Raw genomic sequence first — 16,894 nt, forward strand, 5'->3', positions numbered from 1 at the left:
CCAATATTGAAATGTAGACACCCAGTATCGAAATCTATCAGCCACAGTGGCGGCCAGCTATATGATTCACCCGTTTCAATTTAAATGGGCCGCGCCCTCAGGGGGGCCACGACTGACCACCAGTCGGGTCCCCCCCCCCCCACCCCTCAGTCACTGACGCAGATGCGCCTCTCCACACGTGCATTATTTTATGGGGGCCCCACATTAGCTCCCACAAACCCCCAGATCCCTAAGGCCGCCTCTGCACACCCAGTGTCCAGATTTTGACATCCAGGGTCTAAATCTAGACACCCGGTATCGAAATCTATCTAGATCTGGACACCCAGTGACACTGAAAGACACTCGCACGCACACACGCATGTACAAATACACACACACACACACACTGCTGTACTGGCAATCAAAACTGAATTTCCCCTGCGCGATCAATAGAGGTCCATCTACACACACACACACACACACACACACACACACACACACACACACACACACACACACACACACACACACACACACACACACACACACACACACACACACACACACACACACTCACACTCACACTCACACTCACACTCACACTCACACCCACACCCACACCAGCCCTGGCAGATCAGGTCCTTGGGTCAGGTCCTCTGTACTTCTCTTCCTGGAATCCAGTGGAAAATGAGCTGGATGCGAAACCACAGAACAAGCAGAGCAGGAGGAAGGAAGGACAGTTTAGCCGTTTTGGCAGGTTTACAAGTAGCCCATTAGTTATGACACTGTGAAACGTGAAGTAAATACATCAAGATCAAATTCATTTCAGGGGATAATATGGATTACACAAAAGGTTTCATTATTTGCTGACTTTCCTGAAACCGGCAAACTAATTACTGTGCTGAATGTTCAATAACAACAACACAATAGACTATAATAAGTGTTTATCTTCACATTGCACTGTGTCAGCCAAGTGAGGAGGGGGATTCATCACTTTCACTGAAGTAATTTTAGTCAGAGAGTTCATGCAATTATTTTTAAGCAAAATACAAAGCTCAAAACAACCTTTCTTTTTAAGTGAACAGAGAAAAATTTCCATGCAATGCATTTATGATAAAATTATGATACTATAGTCTTTTTAAAAAAAAATCCTTGCTGAGTTAGCTTTGGAAAAAGTCTAGCTGTTTTTACATAAATGTTTATATTGAACCAACAGTATAATTACAGAGAGTTTCATTTACTATATATAACACACATCAATTTCCCAATAAACCTGAGATACTGAGGGGAGTTTAATCAGTGTCAAAAGGAAAAATAGCCTACAGACAGTGTGTCCGTTGAGCAAACATTGACTAGGCTACCTTTTTTTCTAATTACACAAATTGATAAGCATCGACATTATACGACGCAATGCAGCACATGCATAAAAACAGCAAAACTTAATAGAAAGGGATATTTTTGTGGGAAGACAGGAATTTGGAAGGTAGCCTAATCATAGCCAATTGGAATGGAATATGAAAAATCTTAATCATACATGTTTATCACATGACTCCAGAGATAATGTGTACCGATTTGTGTGAGGTTTGGGCCAAATATGTGGGAGTAGTTTTGAAAAGAAAAATGCAAAATGGCGTATATTGGGAGTTGCATCATGAGCCAACGAATCCAGGGAAAAACTTTTATTTTAAGACCTACGGTTCAAGAGTTATAGACCAAAACGGAAACAGCCTGGAGGTGGAGGTGTATCCTTGGCCTACTGGGTGTAAAGTTTGATGCCGATCGGTCCAGCAGTGTCCACAATTAGCTGTGCACAGACAGACACCAGTTTTGCCATGTCTGCTTATTTTAAGCGACTTTGGGCTTGTTTTTCTGTAAAGTTGCTTGTAAATATTAGTTAGCTGTGGTTTGCGTTTTTTTGGGCTAGTTTCGAAAGTGTAGTTGCTTATTTGGGCTTGTTTCCTAATGTCGTTTAAACCAGTGGTTCTCAAACATTTTCATGCCAAAACCCCCAAAGTAATATTGTCCACGGACCCCACATCTAAAAATATATTGTGCCAGGGTCCTCCATACCAGATTTGTGTTATATATTCAAAATGTTTAACTTTTTTTCAAGACTTTCTTTTGAAAATAGCAGATCTACAAGCTCACAACGCGTCCCATCGCGAGAATTTGCAACGCGTTGTGAGCTTAGATCGGCCATTTTCAAATAGCCAATGTATATGTTTTAAGTGCTCATGTGGCCTAATCGCTTCTTTTGAGCTTGTTTTCATAGACCTCGTTGCTTATTTCACACAAAATCTGGCAACAGTGACAGACACACACACAGACATACACAGGGCTAGATTAGATTGCATGGGGGCCAGGGGTTGGAGAAAGCTGGGTTGTGTCATGCATCTCAATGTAAACCAGGCGCATCGACCTGTCAGCCGCAAAAACCCATCTCTCTTCCTGCTGACACACCCGTGCAACCCAGACGCTTCCCCGCTCGTCAGCATTTATTTTCATAAGTGGAGGAACAGCAAGCTGTCACAGTCTGGGCATGAGAACCAACTACCGCCATTTCCCCTCTCCACGGCAGGCTACGACGCACATACAGTTGTTCTTTGCCCAGGATGCTATACGCAGCCAGACGCCAATTATACTGTACATAGGCACTCAGTTTACAATTTAGGCATTTCGCAGACACTCTCATACAGAGCGAGATCAGAGTAGGCAGAGTAAGCATGAACTCTAGTCAATAAACAACAAGGTAAATATTCACATAAGTAGAGTGCAGAGAGAGCAATGTAGGGCCTCAAAGAAACGAGGATAGCAGGTAAACAATGATAATAGCATCTGTCTAAACAACATGCTATCTAAATCATACAATAAGTGTCCAAGGATATATCTGCAAAGTAAACTAACTACACCATTTATCGAACAAAGGTGACAAGAAGGGAGGGATACAAGGAGAGAGAAGTGCTAGTGGGGCGCGATGGACAAGGAAGAATTGGTTCTTCAGACTACGGCAGACAATTGGGAATGAGTCTGCGGTTCTGACTGAACGTTCTCACATCGTCGCCTTGCTAAACTAATGGCCTAAGTCAAAAAAAATAAACTGATCCAAAACAAAACTATATGATATTTCTCAATCATTTCACCCAAAATGTTTATAACAAATTATGACTATTTAAATAAGGGGAGTGAACAGCATGATCCTTTTCAATTAGGAGATGGGCGATTTTACCAGAGGTGGCCAGTGTCATGAAGAGCTGACTTAGGCAAAAATATCATTTTCCTCAAAAAACGACTTAGGCCATTAGTTTAGCAAGGTGACGACATGGTATTTATTTACACCACAGATATGCATATGGGCTATAGTCTACATACAAAACAGAGACAGAGATGGATGGGACAAATGAACGCTACATTTGCGTTATTGTCTCAGAAAGGCGGCAAGGTATTGTAACCACAGTGCACACAACCACACCTTCACTGTGGAACCCTCAAACCCAAAGGCTTCAAATGTCAGATATTCATCTAAGATCATCTTCAAGCAGCTGGAAAATTCTTGATTCCCAACCTTTAGACTTCTATCAGCCGAGCTCAGCTGGATAAAAGGTAAGGTAAGGTAAGTGTTTCACCCGCCGCTCCATCCTGGCTATTACCTTTATTTTGCAATTTATTTTCTGCACCTCCATGGGCATAATTGTATAGCGAGGTGGTCCTTTAAGCGTGACTGGGCTCATCAGCACCAAGCAATTACACAACACCCCATGGGGTTCCTGAGAAAAACACACACTCACACATTGAGAATGAACTCAACAGCATCAGGTGAAGCCAGGTGACTATAGCTGGCCCATATTAAACAGAACCGCACCACAGCACAGTGGAGAAGAATACAGATCACAGCTCAGAACCACACGGGACAGAGGGCTTTGTCTGTCCACTGACCTGTGAAAGTGGAAATGTCTTCAGTTTAACAGCCAGACTGCCAGGTTGTTGAAGATAGTTTCGCGAGTTAGAGCATTGTTGTAAAAAGAAAAATTCTGTCTTCAGAACCTTGGACAGCAACCAGGGATCCGTAATTGGGCACCCCTGTACGCTTTTATGCAGGCCAGGGAGACCTGCATTTCAGCTTTCCCCCTTAAATTTTTGAATTTAGTTATAGGAAATAAACCTTATTTCTTAAAGAAGATACAGTTGTCCAATTAGGCTACTGGTATTCACACCAAATCAGCCATTTGGAAAATGGAAATGGAAATGGGATTTTGCTGAGGTTTGTATTGGTTTATAAGATGTACTGACTTTGTTCAAGGACTGATTTATTTTTGATGTGCCATGTTAGATGATACTTTTGTCCAACTGTAAGAAAAAGAAGAGTGTGCCTCAACAAAAAGCTTCTGAAGGTGGAGCGCTGCCAAGTCCAAAGTCCATTATTGCCCAATAGAACAAATGTGGATGTGGAAACACATCCCGAAGACAAGGTTGTTTGAAATGTGCCAGCTTTTTGTTTAGTTAGTTATTTTTGGAGGGATTTTCTTGTCTTTATTGATAGTCACAGTGAAGAGAGAAAGGAAACACGCAGAGACAGTCAGTGAGTGACATGCAGCAAAGGTCTGCCAGACCCAGGAATCAAACCGAGGACTTGTGGTCAGGCATCAGAGCCTGTGTGGTTCACACCTTGGCTTAACTATTCAGCCCTCGGCACCCCTGAGTCATCTTTGTTATTGTTGCAATAAAACAATGTGTAGCTCTGTTTACTCACCATGGAGTTGGACAGGGGTTATGTTTTTACTCCATTCCATCTGTTTGTTTGTTTGTTTGACTGCTAACAAAATACCTTGACAACGGATGACTGGATTTTCTTGAAACTTGTTGGGAATGATCAGCAGGCTGCCATGAAGACATGGTTCACATTTGGGTTGAAAAGGTCAAAGGATGAGGTCACAAGCAAGAGCAAGGTCAAAATGTCATAATCACTCATATAGATAAACTTTTATTGATCCCCGTGGCAGCGACAGGTAACTGGAGAGATAAGATAAAAATATATATAAACGTATTATCTGACCCCAGCCATCTACACTTGGTCTGGCCGAGTTAACATCTGTAAATAAATATACTTGTACAATATAGCACCAAGAAATACTGTATATGCATGAGTATGCAAATAACTGATGAATTCTGATACACGTACAGAGTAGACTCAACAGTGAATGTGAGACTGAGATGTACTGTGTCAGCCAGCCTACTACAGTGGGTAATTATCTGGATAATATATGTACGTCTACTAACAATTCATATGATTAATATAATAAGAGTATGTTTACAGTTATCCTCAATAACCGTCATCTGGCATTGTTCTGTAGTGAACATGTTCAAGCAGGAGCCACTAATCCAAGAACAGAACAGAACATACGGGGGTCACGCTTGGTTGTGGAGCCTGATGGCTATACTGGCATAAAGGACCGTCCAACTCACTCTGCTTTGTGCTGGGGGACGATGGGTCTGTGGCTGAACGTGCTCCTCATCCCCACTAGCTCCTCATGGAGGGAGCTTCCGTCCAACTTCCAATCCTCATCCTTCCCTCCGCAAACCACCTCCAGATTGTCCAGTTCAACTCCAACTACAGAGCTCTAGCCTTCCTCGCCAGCTTGTTCAGTCTGCTGGCATCCCTCGGGTTGATGTCACCATATGTGTTAACCCATTCAATCCGGGAACACATCTATACAAATGTCTTCTAAATCCTAACTGGTTTCTGAAAAAACGTATGTTGCTAGGGGTGGGACGATATGGGTATCTCACGATACGATATCTGTGGCGATATTAGGCCCTCGATAACAATAATATCATGATATTCGATATATTGCGATATCACGATATTCGATATATTGCAAGAAATTTCACCAACGATATATCACGATAGTCCTTGAATTCAATTCATAAACACATAAAATAGCACCAAACTGTTCAAAATCATCACAAAAATACAGAAAAAAACAACACTATATGTACAGAGTCGGAAAAACAACGTATCACAAAATAAATACAATATATCGCTATTTTCCAGCAGTATATCGATTATTTATCGCGAGAGGAAGTATCGCGATATATCGCGATATCGATATATCATCCCACCCCATGCTATATCATGTGGTGCTCAAACTTTTTCGTGTCAAGGACCCCCAAAATTAAATGTATTTGGCCGCCAACCCCGATCTCAAAATATTTAATTCCAGGGACCCCCAGTAGCAAAGATTTACAACAAATGTTCGCTTTACAAATTTTCTCGATTTTTCAAAAAAATTGCAGATCTACAAGCTCATAGCATGCGGTGCTATGAGCTTGTATATCTGCTATTATTGAATCTAAAATGATTTCTAAAATGAGTTCCCGGATTGAATGGGTTAATATGGTGGGCAGGCTACAATTATTTAGCTACCTTAACGAAGCACAAGCTGTCTCATGCAGAAATCGTGGTATTACTGTGCATGTAAAGATTGTCACTGGTATAGTTGACGAATATCTATTCTTACCTCACTATCACAGCATCTCTGAACAGCAATAATATCAACTTGCATGAATAGAATTACTTTTTTTAAATTCCTAAACAGTGTCTTTTGCTCTCCTCTCCTCTTTGTCTTGCATGATGATCAGATCACCTTATCTGTCCAACCACACACACACATTTCAGTTATCTTTTTTCATTTCAAATGGGAAGGCGCACGCCGTTTAAAGATAATGCATCATCTCTGGTGGGAACGAGACAAGACCGGGTCCTTTTGAAATGCTGATCGTACCCACTCATCAATTAGTTTCTCCTCTTATGCATGAAGCACAATAGCAGTCAGCAATTTATGAATATTTTCAGCCTCTAACTTTCCACCTCAGTGCTCTCTCTCTCTCTCTCTGTCCCCCTCAGCCCTTGAAGTTCTCTATTCTACACAGAGAATAACTGCCCATCACCATAACAGCACATTCACTGCCTCCTCAAACGAGTTTAACTGTTCATATTACTACGTGGCTCCTTCACTGCACTGCATATTTCCTATCAGCTTCTCTCCAAGTCCTCTGTGACCGAGCTTTATTGTCGTTGTTGTTTTTCACTTTTATCAGGGCCTCTCCAGCTGTGCTTTTCTAGCTATTTTCCTTGTACACTTACACACAGTCTAATGAATAACACAATAGACTCATTATAAAACCTCACAATAAAGCGTCAAAGTAAACAGTCTATTCTTTGAATAGAAGTCAGTTAACACAAAACATCAAATACATTTAGCTTAATTGCCTATTAACATGTCACAGGAATTAGATTTGTTCATTTCAGTAATATAAAAAAAAAACACATTTGAAGGCTAAAACAATGCAAAAAGCCATGCACAGTATTAACATTCTAATAGGTTTCATGTAATATAGAATAAGGCCTATGATCTTCTTGTGAAGGTGTTCATGCTAACCCTAATACTGTCAGGAAACAACCTATTTAATGTGCAGTACAGTTCCACAAAAAAACGTTTCTTATAACATTTTAGAAATAGACCATGCGGTTTCTCAATATTGATTCATTTCACATTTGCAATGTCTAAAAGTTTGTTTAAAGTATTGAGGAGCTTCCATGCATTATAGGAATGTGTCGTGACCAGTGGTGGAAAAAGTACTCAAATTCTTTACTTAAGTAAAAGTATCAATACTGCAATATAGAAAAACTCTGTAGTATTTAGAAGTATTGGTACTTTTACATAAGTAAAGAATCTGAGTACTTTTTTTCCACCACTGCTCACAGCCAGATAAGAGAGAAAGAGAGAGAGAGAGGGAGACAGGACGTTTCCCTGACAGACAAGGTGATGAACCAGACCTAAATCGTTCACCAATCGCCCTGATAGTGTGTAAACAAGAACGCCTCCGTCGCTCCCGCTGAGTGATGTGGTTCACACCTCTGTCCATCTCTCTGGCTCTCCTCCAACCCCCCTTTCTCTGTCTCCCTCCCTCTCTCTCTGTCTCTACTTGTCATGGTCCAGGTGGAAGGTTGCAACTCCTATCCGAGGCACTGCTGTCTGTGGCGGATGCCAGCGTGATGGCAGCGCGGGGCGGGGTGGGGAAGGGGGGTGTTGTCTGATGACCTTGCCTGCGAGACATTGCAAGAACATGAAATCAAGCATACAAATGCTATCTATTCAGGGCAGTTTCCAGCGCACAGCCAGAGTGACAGAATAACAGCCATGTCTGCAACTCTGTCAACAGCTTTTCATTCTCCAAGGTTTTCAAAGCCCCCCTGACCCTGTCTGAAGATACCGTTCCATTTTATTTGTGTGTTTATAGCACGACATGTGAGGAAACCCAATTACGCCTAAGGAACGCTACTGCAACTCTCCCACCGATTGATCCTGTGTATCACAGAACCTCTTGCTCTGAGGTCATACAATGCTGCACATGGTCAGTTTATATTGCATTTTATCATTACTATTAGCATCTTGTTACCCTACAGCTATACCCTTAGCTGTAGCTCCTTTATTGTTCTGCATCTACCCGGTGTTTCTAGCTGAATTCCCCCAACAGGATCAATACAGGTCTATCTACTGTATCCACACACACACACACACACACACACACACACACACACACACACACACACACACACACAGATTAAACCACAGTTTACAGATGCAGATATTGAGATTAAAAACAGCTAAATTGTTCCTCTCCTCGCAGCTGCACCCGTTATCTTCCATTCCAGCCTGTAGCAAGACCAGTCTCAAGAGCATTCTGGTGTTGAAATACTGATATGACCACTTACCAATTTTTAATTTTTTAATTAAGTCTTTATGGGAATACCCATACAGTATGTGTTAAACTTGGTGCCCGAACAATGCATGTACACAACAGGTCATTGTTTATGTTAGTCACAATCCAAACCATAAATGTGTATGTTTACAAGTTGTCAGGATCTGTCTCATTGTGTCTTTCTGTTGTATTGTTCCCTGTTCTCCTTGTACTGTTATTTTGTAGTGTTGTCCTAGTGTTTCCTGTTTTGCCTTGTTGCCGCTTCCTGTCTTGTCTCACCTGTATATGATTGCTTTTGTAGTTCACCTGTGTCCTGTTCAGTCTCAGCCATTCATGTGTTGATTGTAGTGTTGTTTCACCTGTGTCTAGTTAGTCTTTGTGTATTTAAGCCGCCCTGTGTTCAGTGTTCCCTTGTTCTATTTATAGATGTTGTCATGGAATGTCATGCCCTTGTACGTCCTAGTTTGTTGCCAGTCTATATCTTGAGTTTGATAATAAATGTTCTAAGTGTCAATACTGCCTCGTGTTCTGCATTTGGGTCCTACCGATACCTATTCGTGACACAAGTACTCTGCACCCGGTACAATAGAGCTTGCTTTTCATGGCTTGGGAGAAATAAATATAACACTAGCTTGGAACTGCAAAATAGTGTGTGAGTACAGAGGCATGGTATAGAGTTCAACCAGACGGTGTGTTTATTCACCAAACGCCAACAAAGACAACATTCAATTATGTCACCCTCTCGGCATGGTGTTGTCCAGCTTCAAACCCTTAACTCCACCTGACAACTGGCAGCTTTTTATACCAAGCTGCTGCTAATGAGCCTGGACTGCTCCATTCCAAGGGGTGTATTCTAAATCTAAAACATTATAAATACATTAATACCTGTACATTTAACCCACATACAAATATATTACAAATCTCTATGAACTCCAAAAATAATGATTCTTTATCCCTCATACTATACTGCAACGTAGATATTAGCAATCGCAAATGCACATTACAACCCCCCCCCTCTGACATTATGACTATGGTCCAGCCCAATCTACTGAAACACATGCACAACAGGTCATGTAAAGCATTCAATCAAACTTAATGATAAAACTTCACTCTACAAATATTGCACTCTCCATATTGCACGAAGGTTAACTGTGCAAATTAATAAAAGTGCAAATGTGCTTTGCAAATGGCATTCAATAAATAAGGGTTACATGTGCAAACATAAGTAACAGAGTACCTCTCTCTGTTACATAGAGTGATATCAAATGGATCATAGACCATTTTTGATTTGAACACACTGTCCAGAAGACTAGACTACCTGTGATGCTTGGATGCAACAACCACCAACAACAACCACAATGTAAAAAAAAAGATGAACATTGAAAGGGAAAGTAATCCCTTGGCAACAGTTTGCAAAAATGAGGCCAGAGACCATGAAATCAAATGAGCAACCCTGAAACTAAAAGTAAAGGAAGGAAAATTTGTTTCAGCTTCTTTCCACTTAAACCAAGAACAGGGTGAAAGCAGCAGGCAGGAGGACTAGCTCATTCACCAGCTGGAGGCACAGATAATGTTGTCTAGGTCTTCAACATTAGCTGTGAGTACCTACGACCCCTTAAGGACATCACAGACTGAGTGCAATAACCTTTTTGTACGTGGGGTTCAACACTACCAGACAATATACAGTGCAATTCATCCTCCTAACCTCAAGTGAGTGCAGCTCTGTTGGGAAACCACTATTATTAATCAGTCTGCTGGACAAGGTACCTGAATAAATGAGATGGTAGCTGTTTCAGTAGAACCTTATGAATAGGGCACAGCAGTGGCGGCCATTTCTTTCCCCATAGAGATGTCCAAACATATTTATATTAATTATTTTAGGCCTGAAACCAAGCCATCCAGGATACCGATGAATCATGACCATAAAACATTTACAGATAGTTTGAGATAGATTGTGTGTTGATGAAACAGGATTTGAAGTAACAAGCCAGGAAACCGCAGTTGGATGTGACACTGAGCTGAGCTGACAGTCGAAGGGCCGGCCAGAAAAAGGCAAAAAGACAGATTACATTTTTAGCAGGATAATACTATAAAACTTTTACTCACCATGGTTTCCACCATGTTTGGCTTTGAGTTGCGCAGCGTTTTGGCAGCGAAGAACGAGTCGACCACTCTGTGATGGCGAATCATTTCCAGGATCATGGTGCAGGCACAGAAAGTACCAGTTCTACCTCCTCCGTTCCTGTTCCCAACAAACACACACACACAGGTCTGACTGACACGATACACATTCCGTCCATGAGCGAGTCAGACGGCTCTTTCAGCTACACAGTGAAATGAAAGACTGACTGAGCTTAGTTCAAACCTGCTGTCAGAAAAAGGCTGAAAAACTGTTGGACTTTTAAAAGAGTTTAAAGAGTCGCGGGGATTGGAATACACATCATGTTCCACACACAGCCCTGCACATCGAAGGTTCTCGACCTCCAGATGTGCACTTGAATACCACCGGAAGATGCACGTCTAGAGCCTAAAGATCACAACCACAGCTTACGCTCACAGACCCTACACAGCAAGACATGTTCATAAAAACGTAACTACAGTATGTGGGTAAATGTTTACACTCAAAGTTAAACCAACACTCCAGGTTTTGCTGCATAAAGGGCAGGCTCTCCATCATTTCTAGATTACAACTGTATAAGTGTGATCATGACATGTTAAAAATAACACTCTGCAAAGTGAAATGTAAGGGAAGTGCTACATATAGTCTGATGCCTTGTCAGAACGTGTCAGCAGACAGTTCATGAGAGAAAGCTGTTGGCTACGTTTGGTATCACTTTGTTTGTGGTGCTGGTATCACTTTGTTTGTGGTGCTGGTATCACTGTGTGGGTGGTGCTGGTATCACTGTGTGGGTGGTGCTGGTATCAGTGCCAGTTGTGCACCTGGGCCAGCAGGCTGAGGAAGTCCTTCTTGGAGTCGGGAACGTCATGGTATGGTGACCAGCGCAGGAACTGGAAGTTACGCACCACCAGCGGACCTTCCTGAAGCCGGAGAAGTTGGAAGGGAAGCCATTTTATTGATGTTCACCGCAACAAGTCCACCATTTTATTAAATGGTGGACTTGTAGCTTCCGTAAAAAAAAACATGAAAAGCATTTTCCATGCAAGCATGTGATCTCACAACAAAAAAAAATGAAACTAGAGACAAGAGACCAGACACGACTGGCCGTGGATGACAGGAGGCTAAGGAGACTTCTATGAGGAGACAGCGTAGCCGCGTGAGCGTCTATCGGTGGTCACTTAGGTCAAAGGAAGGTCGTTGGAACTGTCACAGCTAGAGCTACTATGAGACTGCAAGACAACACACACACACACGTCAAATCTGAAATTGCATCTGAAAATGCAGTTCCAGAGACGTAGCCTCTGAATCTTATATAAATGCTCAGTGCTACTCTGACTTTCTTCTTATTGCTGTTTTCATCCAAATTGTCAGTCTGGAAATAAACATGGAAAACAATGCCGTTATAATAATACTGTACGGGTGTTTGTACCATGCACCTTCTAAATCTTACTTTCATGAGAAAGCCATTTCTAAAATTGTTTTACCATTTCCCCTTTTTGTTCTATTTAATTGGTTTATTGTTTTAATATTGTGTTGTATTTAGTTATGCTCTACTTATTCCTCCATCTATTTTATGTCCTAATTGCCATTTAATCTTCTTCTTCTCTGGTCCAAGTCTTAATCTCTTTTGTTGCATCTTATAAGTAGCTCTATTCTTTATCTATGTCTTGCCACCATCCTGTTCTCTATAAAACACTTGTAACGTTGTTTAGAAAACAATCTATACAAATACATTTTATTATTATTATTATTATTACAGAGAAAATACCTATTTCTGTGTATTCCGGCCACACTCTTCGTACAAATTCCCATGATGTAGGTCACTGGCAAGCAGCGGTCTGGTAGGATAATACAATCTAAGGCCACCATTAAATCAGCCTGATTCATTATTCTGAAGTCAAGATCATTATTTTCTGTACAAGGACAATGTCACGGTCACCGAGGGTAAAAACCAAGAAGGGTATGAGAAAGGAAGGGACTCACAGAACCACACAACGCCATAGATTAATCGGTCCATCTCTCTCTCTCTCTCTCTCTCTCTCTCTCTCTCTCTCTCTCTCTCTCTCTCTCTCTCTCTCTCTCTCTCTCTCTCTCTCTCTCTCTCTCTCTCTCGCTCTCTCTCTCTCGTAGATTTCACATTCAGCGTTATGCTGCTAATGCAACACATAATGTATATAGATGCTATGCAACATTCACCAAACAGTATAGTATATAGATGTGATGGCTTCTGTTTCCATCTTGTTATGAGTTACTGGACACGGGTGTATAAACATGTTCAGCAGGGGGGGGGGGGGGAGAGAGAAAGAGAGACAGACAGACAGATCATCATAGTCCACACTAACTGGAAGTAGCGTAGGATAGAGGCTGATGCATTACCTCTCGCTAGCGAGCCTGGCTCTTTAGCCGACTGGGTAATGCATCTGCCTTGTGGTTGTAATGCTATGGCCCCGGGTTCGATTCCCCTTCCAGGCTGACCACGTGGTGTAGACGTCCTTAACGCCTTCCAGATGGGCACTAAAGGTGGTGCTGTGTATGAAGTGGTCGGCGACGCAGCGCTAGGACAAATCGTGATGTCTCACACAGTGTGAAAGCCAGAAAATCGGCTGCAAATCGTCACAGCCAGGCATGAGGCACAGTAACCAGACACCGCGGTGATAAGGTGACCACCGTTTTTGGTAGCATGCGGGGGCCTTAAAGACACCAGTATTGACAACACTCAATACTGGTAACTTTCAAATGGCGCCATAAATTAAATGAACAAAAAAAGAAAGATTCTCTCACGAGCAGTGGTGTAAAGTAACTAAGTACATTTACTCAAGTACTGTACTTAAGTACAGTTTTGAGGTACTTTTACTTTAATGGAGTATTTCCAATTGTCTATACTTTTACTTCTACTCCACTACATCTCAGATGCAAATATTGTACTTTTACTCCACTACAATTATTTGAAAACTTTAGTTACTAGTTACTTTGCAGATATAAGTTATTACATTATAAAACATACATTAACCACTTTAGCCCTATAGGCTATTTGAAAATCACGATGCGTTGTGAGCTTGTAGATCTGCTATTTTCAAACATTTTAGTACTTTTACTTTTGGTACTTTAAGTACATTTGGATACCAATACTTTTGTACTTTTACTCAAGTAAATGTTGAATTCCGGACTTTTAGGCCTACTTCTATATTGCAGTATTGATACTTTTACTTAAGTAAAACATTTGAGTACTTTTTCCAACACTGCTCACGAGTCACGAAACTGCCCTTCTTTTTGAATTATTCAACAGCTTAAATCATTAGCATTAGCTCATTAGCATTAGCTCATTATGAATGAATGCAGTAGAGGAACCTTGGCTGTGGCTTGGAGACGATATAAACAGGGGGAGTTATAGTCACAGCGGTCTCCATTCAACAGACCTCCTAACTTCTCTGCTCCCAGCCAGCCAAGGAACTCACGGGGGAGCGATGGCGTTGACATGCTAATGACGTTAGCGGTGACAGTGACAGTGAGGAAAGGTGGGGAGAGGAGCGGAAGGTAGCCCCCCGGAGGAGTTGATAATGTCTTGTCACAGTGATGGAACGGTATTAACAGGTGACATTGGGCAGGGGGACAGATAAATATTTATATGCACAGACAGGAGACTGGCGGTCCCACCTGGGGGGATGGGGGAGACAAGCGAGGATGACCCGTTAATCCAGTGAAATGGATTAGGGAGATAGGGAGAGGAGGGGGGAGCAGAGAGAGAGAGGGAGAGAGAGAGAGAGAGATTAAGATGGTAAATAGTGATGAGGAATCCAACATGACACAGTGGCAGAGCAGAAACAGGAAGACGTGAGCACAGAACAAGACATGAGCAAACATGAACCAAACGATAAGAATGTGTTCATATGAACATGACAACCTATGCAAATTAAATCTTCCTCCTGGAACACAGGAGACGTCGTTCACTGACATCGACTTACCAGTTCTCCCACACCCAATACAAATACATGGAATGTAAGCTTTTGAAATATTAAACTAAACGACTCTAAATTAAACTAAACTATATTTTGTAGAAAATATATTTTATGTCAACTATCTAATATACAGATATGTATTTAAAAAATACATATCTCAGTGGCTGGAGCAAATGATCTGCATTTGCACACAGTCATTGACCATTACCATGTGCACGGAACACCGACGCCCGTTTTTCTCTTTCCCCAAATGTCAGAAATAACACAAACGCGTTCTTTTCTCAGTTGAGCGACAAACTTTAAATTGGCTCTACTGCAAGTTAACGTAAGTATGTAAGTTGGTCGGGAGAGGCTTATTGTCGATATCAGGCGATATCACGCGTTACAATGTGCTAGACCCCCTGGTAGATGGATTGCAGAGATGGAGCGCCACACCTACCATCAGCTCCCAGTACTAACCGCACAATCACATCTTGCCACACCCAAGCCATGCTACTCATACACTGAGTTGGCGGTGCCTGGGATTGAACCCTTGACCATGTGGTCCAAAGGCGAGAGGTCTACTGACTGAGCTACCCGGACACTAAGCGAATACAACCAGGGATAAAGTAGAGTTATAATGAAACTAAGAACACTAATTTAAAAAATGGTGAATGAAATGAATTAGATCAGTCTGTGTGTGTGTGTGTGTGTGTGTGTGTGTGTGTGTGTGTGTGTGTGTGTGTGTGTGTGTGTGTGCGTGTGCGTGTGTGTGTGTACGTGCGCACGTGTGTGTGTGTGTGTGTGTGTGTGTGAGAGTGCGTGCATGTGTTTGAGTGTATTTCTGCAAAGCTGTTGATTACAACTAAGATGAACTGATAACTGGAGGGAGCGAGAAAAGGGATGTGATAAGAGAAGACAGTGATATCAGATAAGAACAAAGGAAATAACAAAGCACAAAGGAAATAAAAAATACACAAAAATATGGGATCAAAGTTCCCAGCTGTTATATATTAAATGGATAGATATCTGTAGAAACTTTAAAATACAGTTCCTATCACTCCAGAACCTTTCAGGGTGTTAATGGATAAAAACACAATCTCATACATTATGAATAAGCATATTATGAGGCTTTGGAAATTAAAATGGGGGGAAATTGAAGTGATTATCTAACTTGCTCCATATTGTCAATGGCTCCCCATTGGTTTAATACACTAAATGAATAGAAGACAGTGGCTGCTCGCTGCTATATTGCATCTAGCGGATACGCACTGCAATTATGAGGCTATTTAGTTGGAGCTGGCATGTGAACAGAACTAAAATAAGTTAATTATGCCGCATGTGAAAATGAGAATTTTAAATTGTACTGTTCAAAGCAAAGGTCACTAATCATCAACGGTATTAAAATAAAACGTATACAGGCTACATCTAAGCAGACAAGCCAGCACCTAAATAATAGGATATTAATCAAAATGCCATTGAATAGTAAACCGTTACCTTCATGAACTCCAGTCCAGAGGATGATTTTGGTGACCATTATGTCCTTTCCTCTAGTGCCACCATTAGGCCAAATTTTACGCTTGCATATTGTGCAAGATATTATCTCAAAATGTAATGTGAAGATTGCCACGAATCTTTGAGCGCATTCATGCTATCTATCTATCTATCTATCTATGAAATCTAATTTATACTTCGCTGTACGATGGTTCCTGAGAAAATAGACGTTTTACAAGCTTACAACGTGTCACACAAAGCTTGTAGATCTGCTATATTTGCTAAACATTTGAACACCTTTGAAAATGTCCTATAATGACATGCCCAAAAGAGGGACACCAAGTTCAAAGTGGTTAATGAAAAAATGCTTTTAATTTCCTCTCAAGTATAGGAATATAAAGTGTGTGTACGTGTGTGTGTGTGTGTGCATATGCGTGTGTGTGTGTGTGTTACCTGGAACTCTTCTCTGAGCTGTGTGGTGTTGCTCTGTGAATCCACCTTCAGCATGTCTTTATAGGTCAGAGCAAAGTCATTAATAGGGATGGCCGTCTCTCCACACAGACACGCCTCCAGGATGGCATCATGGATGAACACATACTGCTCCTAA

General features: G+C 41.5%; 1 pseudogene across 1 annotated transcript in view; it reads right to left on the reverse strand.

Annotated features, from left to right (window-relative positions):
- Nucleotides 1-7,993: 7,993 nt before the first annotated feature.
- LOC308094859 (receptor-type tyrosine-protein phosphatase U-like) overlaps nucleotides 7,994-16,894 on the reverse strand; it is a 56,508-nt pseudogene continuing 47,607 nt past the window's right edge. Inside the window, exons 15-19 of the transcript in view lie at nucleotides 16,741-16,890; nucleotides 11,680-11,778; nucleotides 11,205-11,266; nucleotides 10,846-10,981; nucleotides 7,994-8,083 (exon numbers count right to left, since the gene is read on the reverse strand). The product of the transcript in view is annotated as a receptor-type tyrosine-protein phosphatase U-like (transcript). The remainder of the gene's footprint in view (nucleotides 8,084-10,845; nucleotides 10,982-11,204; nucleotides 11,267-11,679; nucleotides 11,779-16,740; nucleotides 16,891-16,894) is intronic.

Source organism: Gymnoscopelus braueri (genome assembly GCF_963280865.1).
Source record: "Gymnoscopelus braueri genome assembly, chromosome: 11".
NCBI lineage: Eukaryota > Metazoa > Chordata > Actinopteri > Myctophiformes > Myctophidae > Gymnoscopelus > Gymnoscopelus braueri.